General features: G+C 40.5%; 1 long non-coding RNA gene across 2 annotated transcripts; it reads right to left on the bottom strand.

Moving 5' to 3' along the window:
- Window positions 1–4,883: 4,883 nt before the first annotated feature.
- LOC115023839 (uncharacterized) lies at window positions 4,884–7,691 on the bottom strand. Of its 2 annotated transcripts, none has more exons than XR_003834051.1 (3): window positions 7,409–7,688; window positions 5,434–5,484; window positions 4,884–4,942 (listed from the first exon to the last, which is right to left on the bottom strand). It is a non-coding gene; the product is annotated as an uncharacterized LOC115023839 (long non-coding RNA). The 2 variants fall into 2 exon arrangements; XR_003834052.1 differs by having other exon boundaries at window positions 4,885–4,945; window positions 7,409–7,691.
- Window positions 7,692–8,003: the final 312 nt, after the last annotated feature.

Genomic DNA, 8,003 nt, shown 5'->3' with positions numbered 1-8,003 from the left:
ATAAACATTTGTTAACAAATTTATTGATTTGTTCATACCACACAATATTTTATTTTAATATCTGTAAAAAGTGTATTTAAGAAATATATATATATATATATATATATATATATATATATATATATATATATATATATATAATATATATATATATATATATATAATATATATATATATATATATATATATATATATTTAAAAAAGGCTTTTTGAGTCATTTTCTCAAGTCTAAATCAAGTCAAATCTTTTATCAATGTAAGTTAAGTAAGTCTTAAGTTCTTTTGATGTGAGGAAGTGAAACTGCACAACCAAAACGGTTTCTTGTGATTTATTGAGGAAATTGAGAGCAACACATTCCAGACATAAAGCAGTTCCAGTGTCTTCATATACAATCCTGTGCATCCTTTACTTATTCCTTGTGCTTATATTTACTGACAAAAAAACAAACTTAAAACCACCGTTACTACAAATCCTCCTGATCCACACACAACATTACTGTCCTACAGGGAAAACGTTTCCAGTGGAGAAGACCGGTGGAATATTTAACAACCTTCTAAGAAATACTTAACTGAGATACATGAAAAGTAAAAAGAGCAGAACAGCCTGTTCATATGTTTTTGGTGAAATTCAATGAGACGCAAAACAACATCACAATCCACAAAACAGTTCAAGACACATGAATGAAGGTGACAACACAACCAAAGGATTATACAACTATGAAATGATTTACATGTGATCTGAGGTCAGTGCACAGAGAAGATGAGCTCTGCAGCTGTATTCAGGTATTCAGACAGACACAGAGATCAAGATTCATTTATAATATTCCACAGGTAATGATTTATCTGCTTATGCTTTCAATATAGTGACTGAAAATAAGTTCACTTACTCTGAGAATTTACTCAAACCCTGATTTCAGTATCCAGAATCATCCAGAATCTTGCATACTTCTCTGCTTCACAAAATGTTTCACCACAAAAATCAAACCTCTAAACAGTTTGTTCAGACCTGCAGTGTGTGGGCGAGAGGTGTGAGTCACCCCCCCCCCCCCCATCCAATCTCCATGTCCTTCTTTTTTTATCTTGCAGCAGCTGAAACATACAGAACAACACAAGTGATGAAACAGCTTCTGTGTGATCAACACAACTAGAACTTCAAATCACTCCAAAAATGACCAATGAGATTATTTGTGCATGTTTGTCAAGGCAACACTAGATGGCAGCGCTGCAAGTACAGGACTGTGTGTCCTCATGTGTGGAAGCACAGGAGGGACTTTATTCAAACTGATAATGTAAACATGAAAAAATAGAAAACTTAAGTCCATAATAGCGTTATCATTTTCCTGCATGTCTCTGATTGCAGACCGGGTGCGGAGGAGTAGCGCTCCAGACTTTGACATCACGCAATGACCTCGAATGTCCGGTCTACAGAGGAAGACTGAACAGAAGACCGGCCGGGATGAGAGGACTGACGGATTGCAGTTTCATCTTGACAACAAAAGAGTGCGGTGACATGTAAAAATGTCAGAATGTTCTGTTCCGTTTGAATATTGTCCACTTTACAGCAGTTTATGTATTTGAAAATAAAATGTCAAATGCCATAATTTTCATTGTCAAATATTTAGAAAATGCATAAAAATGTTCTTGTGCTGTTCATTGTTACTCAAATAACATCTACATACATAGTCCATACACAGTCCATAACCACGGTTAGAAAGTGGTACCTACTTTCCCTCTCGCTCTCTGACCCAAAGAGTTATCTAAACCAGTTGTACAATTATTAAATCATTACATTACATTAAAGTTAGGACTCGAGAGTCATTTTTATGCTTATAGAGTTCATTCACTGTTTTTGTTATTGAGCTTTGATCGTGGGATTGTACAGTTTTATCTGTGCAGTGCCATATTAGCAGTAACAAGTTTTACAATCAGATAAGAATATAAAGCTAAGAAATCCAGCAGTCTGTAACAACATAAACACCTTCTTCCTCACCAAGATTCCTAAAGCATGACTCCATTTCCCTCCGAAGCCGCAGCCAAGTCATCTAGACTGATTGTATTAGGGAAGGAAGGTAGGACATTTAGTGCCCACTTTCTTTTTTTTGGATGGAGTGAAGGGTGGTGAGTCTGTGTACAAACCACGTATGATACATGTGCACATGCATTCACCCCACCAACAAACATGCACACGCCTGCAGCGGCTGGGCCACACTGACATTTACTGACCGCACAATAGCCCCTGTCCAAAATAATCTGTGTTTATGTTAGGAAGTCCCTATCTTTCAAGCCCTGCTGCTTGTTTGAGGGTGGGGGTGCGAAATCACAGGAAACACCTTCTGTTGCCCAGCAAAGCCCCACAAGCCCAGCCAGCACAATGAGATATTAAAAGCCTGTAACTTCCCTGGAATCATTGCAGGTCTGTATCTGGAGAAAGGGCTTTACCAAGTGATGGAAGAATGAACAATTCTCGCAGGAAATCGACGGAAAGCAGCTCACCGTTTACTTCCCCGCCTGATGACTTCACTCCGAGGAGCATGACACCATCTTTGGTGCTTTCCGGTCGGCTCTGGAAAGATGCGCTGAGGAGCGTTAGAGAGACAAAAGGTTCTTTAGTTGTTCGCTCGCCTTTTCAAATACAGTCCAGAAGTACAGAGTTCAAACTTACTTCTCAGTTCCATTATCGATTGTTTCTGTGGACGAGAAGAAAGGATAAGACATTAACACACATTGTTTATATATTTTTTTTTTACTATAATAACGTTTAATACGTTTGTTAGCTAAGTTAAGTATCATATGTAAATTTAAATAAGTTAACGTTGATTTTTGTTTCACATGGGACATTGTTCTCCTGGGTGGAAGTGTTTGTTTGACCCCTCCCTCCACCCTGACTGCATCCCGATGCAGATTTAGGTGGACTGTGATTAAAGTACACATACATGTGAGTACATTGTGCAGCCTACTTGTATACTTACCTGAGTGATTGTGGATCTTCTTGCATTTGAATTTGAGGACAATGCCAGCAGCAGCTCCAACCAGGAGGACGGGCAACACAATCCACCACAGCCTTTTGTCTGAGGGCAACATTTCAACCAGACGATCATCAACATCAATCTAATCTGACCAGATGGCAGAACAGTGATGTAGCAGCTGAGTTAACCTTGAATGACCATTTCACAAAGTCAAACAATATAACTTTAAAACCTCCACGGTCATCCCTATAGGTTCAGATGTTGTTAATAGTGGGCTTTGTTAGCGTAATCTGTCTTTAAAACACCAATAAGCATGGACAGATAATGGGACAGTCTCTTTGTGGTTGTTTTGTGTCTTTTTGTGGTTGTTTTGTATCTCTTTGCCGAGTTTTTGAGTGTCGTTGTGGTTGTTTTGTGTCCTTTTGTGGTTGTTTTGTGTCTCTTTGTGGTTGTTTTGTGTCTTTTTGTGGTTGTTTTGTATCTCTTTGCCGTGTTTTTGAGTGTCGTTGTGGTTGTTTTGTGTCTTTTTGTGGTTGTTTTGTGTTTCTTTATTACTGTTTTTGACTCTTTGATGTAATTGTGTGTCTCTTCGTGGCCATTGTGCTCTTGTTTGTAGCTGTTTGAGTCTCTTTTGCCTTCTTCTTTGTGGTCGTGTTGTGTCTCCTTGAAGTCGTTTGATCGACTTGCCAAGAGGAAGTGTTAATAATCACTTCAAACAGAGGCTCTGATTCAGCCATTGGCCCATTCAGTAATCCATCCATGCCAATGAGTGTTTGTGGGTTGCTTTGTGCCGTACACCTGACAGAGTACAGTTTAATACGTTACCTGATTTAGGGGGGTACTTTGTCATCACTGCCAGTCTGAGAACCTTTTAAAACAAAGCATTTTAATTAGATTCCTGCCGCTGGTTACTGAACAGTATGAATACAAATGGTTTAGGATTTGACATGATTTCATAATTCATACGTTATAACTCACCAGCACCTTTATCCTTATCATTGTGATGTCCGGGACCTGGAGGTGCAGTGTTATGATATTGAGATGAATTAATCATTACTTATTATAAAGCCATACAAACAATACAAGCCAATCAATATTACATCAACACATCAGAATGAGTGATGTTAAACCTTGTTAAAATTGTAAAACCTATTTAAAGTATGTAAAAACAAAATGAAGAAAGTCGCACTTTCAGAGTTCAACCGGCTGGTAGTGTTCACAGACGTAGCGGCCACAGTCTTGTGGTCTGTAGATGTTGCTGTAGGTGTAGCAGTCTTCTGAAGTGCTGGGGTTGAAACTTTTCCTAGAACAAAAGAAAAAAGAAAAAAGAAAAAAGAAAAAAGAAAAAAGAAAAAAGAAAAAAGAAAAAGAAAAAAGAAAAAAGAAAAAGAAAAAAGAAAAAGAAAAAAGAAAAAGAAAAAAGAGAAATTAAAGATGTTTTTATGAGGAACATGTCTATCTATCTATATATATGTGTCTGTCTGTCTGTCTGTCTGTCTGTCCTCTGTCCACTAAACTTAAATGCACACTCACTGTTCTCAGGAGTGTTGCTGGTGGCATCCCGCGCAGCAGTGGGACTTACAGGTGCTGCTGTTGGTGCTGATAATGGTGCTGCTGTTGGTGCTGATAATGGTGCTGCTGTTGGTGCTGATAATGGTGCTGCTGTTGGTGCTGCTGTTGGTGCTGCTGTTGCTGCTGCTGCTGTTGCTGCTGTTGGTGCTGCTGTTGGTGCTCTTGCTGCTGCTGCTGTTGCTGCTGTTGCTGCTGCTGCTGTTGCTGCTGCTGCTGGTGCTGGTGCTGTTGCTGCTGTTGGTGCTGCTGTTGCTGCTGCTGCTGTTGCTGCTGCTGCTGTTGCTGCTGCTGCTGGTGCTGCTGCTGGTGCTGCTGGTGCTGCTGCTGGTGCTGCTGGTGGTGCTGCTGCTGTTGCTGCTGTTGCTGCTGCTGCTGGTGCTGCTGTTGCTGCTGCTGTTGGTTTTGCTGCTGATGCAAAGACACAAATGTGTGCCGTGTGACGCAAATGATGTGAATGACACAAAATGTGTGTGATACTGTGACCAAAGCCTCATCAGCATTGAGAATCTCTTGACGTCACTGACGTTGTTGAATCATAAACGGAGGAATACAATGAGGCGATTGTAGCAGTCTGTGGGCAGCCAGAGCTCTATGATTGTACCTCATATTTGTACCTCATATTGTAAGACTGGATGAGATTGCTCGGGAAAAAGTAAGCAAGAAAGTTTTGTCTGTAACTTGAATCAAGCTATCGGTTGTGCTTTACTATGAACCCAGTTAGCATTAGCATTAGCCTAGCTTCGCACACATGCTGGCTTTCCGTGGCTTACTAGCGATTTAGATTTAACATTTCATGTTTACGTCAGGTGAACATGGAGGTAAGCCCCTGATCCTCTCATCTTCCTCTCCACCAGAGAGCAAGTAAATGTATTTCCTTCAATTCCATAGCTACTTACTTGTGGGCGATGTTATTTCTGCTGGTGTCCCTCCTGAGTGATCTGATGAAACTGTAAAACAGAATCACAACTTTTTAAACCTTTTTATTCTGTGACAGGTGAAATCATTAACCAGCAGCTCTCCTGCTTTACATCCTGACTGTCTGAGGTCAGAGCGCAATATTAAAAACAAATGTGCTATCTAGGAATTCACAACGCTTCCATCTCTAAAACAGAATCAGTTTGTCTAAACAAAACATTTCCTCAGACAGATTCTCTATTTTAGGTTCTTCAGAGATATATATTTGCAACATTCCGGTTTGGCACGACTTTAAAGCCGGGCGTCTGAGACAAAGGCGTGCCCTCGCTCCAAGTGTCAGACAGTGATGGAGGTTGTGGCGTGTTGAGGTGGATATCCTCAGCTTGAAGCGTTGCAGCAGTATGAAGCTGCATCCTGTCCCAGACACACTATTGTCGTCCCTTGACCTAAGCAGCCAAGCATCCTGTCTTCATTGCTTTCAGTTATGATCCCATTCAACAGAGTTTTTACCAGAGCGGTCGCTGACGCACCGACCACATGCAGCTCTGTCGGGCTTCATGAGTCTCATCAGGGAGAAGAAGCAGCTCTTAGTTCCAGAGCTGTTTTTAAGACTATAGGCACAAATCCAAGTCTAAAGTCCTTAAATCTCAATGTCATTTAAGTTATTTGGGAGTCCAAGTGAACTTCCTTTAATAAAGTTCTTTAAGTCATTCAAAACAAGACCTCAGTGGTGTCTTTTGAACAACACTGTGATCTTTAAAAAACTAAATCACAGAGAAGAAAACATGAGAAGAACAAGCCTCAAGTCAGTTTGAGACAAATCCAAGTCAAACCTCAAGTATTTTGGATCATATGTCGAGCAAAGTCTGAAGTCCTATGACAGACAGACATGTTAAACCAAGTCCCAAGTCTGTCAAATCAAGTCATAAGTCGAGTCACAAGTCGAGTAATTCGAGACAAGTCTCAAGTGAAGTCTCCGGTATTTTGGAGAAAATCTCAAGACAAGTCTTACGTGAAGCAAATCTCAAGTCACAAACACTAGTTCAAGTCCTTTGAGTAAAGCCTCCAGTGATGAACATCTATAGACCTTTGGGGAACGTCAAAGTGAAGTTGCATGTTTTCATGAGCAGGGTGTTTCCTTCAGATGTTTACAGCTAAACGCTGGAAGTAGATTTGTTCCGTGAGGGAGGGGGCGGTTTGGTTCCCACTGGTTATTTTCTGTTAGATCACCTATCTGTTCCGCGCAGAGCAGATTAAACTTCTTTTGGCTCCGCACGAGGAAAGCAAACAAATCAAGGGACGCCCTCTCTTTCCTTTCCTTCAACCAAGAGATACCAAGAGATACTCACGTCACTTTTTTCATTCCTGATGTTTTGATTTGAGCTCCTAATATGAAATATATAAATATATTCTACTTCACTTTGACTGAATATGGTAAAATAACAAACTTCATTGTTCTTACTTGTGAGTACAAAGAACACTAAAGGCACACACACACACACACACACACACACACACACACACACACACACACACACACACACACACACACACACACACACACACACACACACACACACAGAGCTTATCTCAGGCTGAATAAACATACAGTCTCTGAGTGGACGTCTGTGAGGTCCTGCTCAAAGTGTCTTTTGAAGAACGCTGTGATCTTTATCTTTACTTCTAAAACAAAACTAAATCCCAGAGAATAAAACTAATTTAAAATGTATAACATTATCAATCAGAACACACACGGCTACAAACACACAACGGGAAAAATAAACTTGATAGGAAATCCTTATTGTGGAAATGTTTTGTAGAGTACAAGATATTAAAGGACACACGAGTGCACGGGCTGAATATGTGAATAATAAAGTGAAGACTTGTGAAGGCCCTCAGCTCTGACTCTGTTAAATCACGGTGTGTCCCAGACAAAGCAGTTTGAATGTTCCCTACCTGGTGTGAAGACATGGACAGATGCTAGCAGGAGGAGGACAAGAACCCTGATGGTCTTCATGGTGATTCTGCGGCTGTAAACTCCTCCGACTTCTTCCTCGGACTCCAACTGAGTGGCTAGTGGAGAAGGTGCTGGGGCGCTCCGCTGCTGATGCTTATTTCAGCACTTCCTCTCGATAAAGAAGGGGAGGAAATACACGGGCTTCCCTTCCTGATGTAGAAGTGGGTGGCTGTGGAGACCAGCGCAGAGCCAACTCATGTACATTTAACAGGAATCTCAGATTTGAGTAATGTGTGTGACTCCCAGAACTTATTTTTTCCTGCTCCGACACCACTTGACCAGTTGGGAGGAGACTGGTGCAAAAAACTATTTGTGATCACTGAGGTCAAGGAAGTCAACCAAACTTTAAATATACACAAAGAACTGTATTTAAGTAATAATATAATAATAAAAGAAAAACAAAGATGTGAAATACTTTGGAATAAGAGATTCACAAGCAGGAACACACTGCTACACACACATCAGATTCAGACCCACTGTCAAACAACAGAGAAAGCTTTGATGTTTAAAGCTCGTCTGATTGGAATAATATGC

Source organism: Cottoperca gobio, chromosome 18 (assembly GCF_900634415.1).
Source record: "Cottoperca gobio chromosome 18, fCotGob3.1, whole genome shotgun sequence".
Lineage (NCBI taxonomy): Eukaryota > Metazoa > Chordata > Actinopteri > Perciformes > Bovichtidae > Cottoperca > Cottoperca gobio.
The sequence above is the reverse complement of the archived record's forward strand: the minus strand, read 5'-3'. Positions and strand labels throughout refer to the sequence as shown.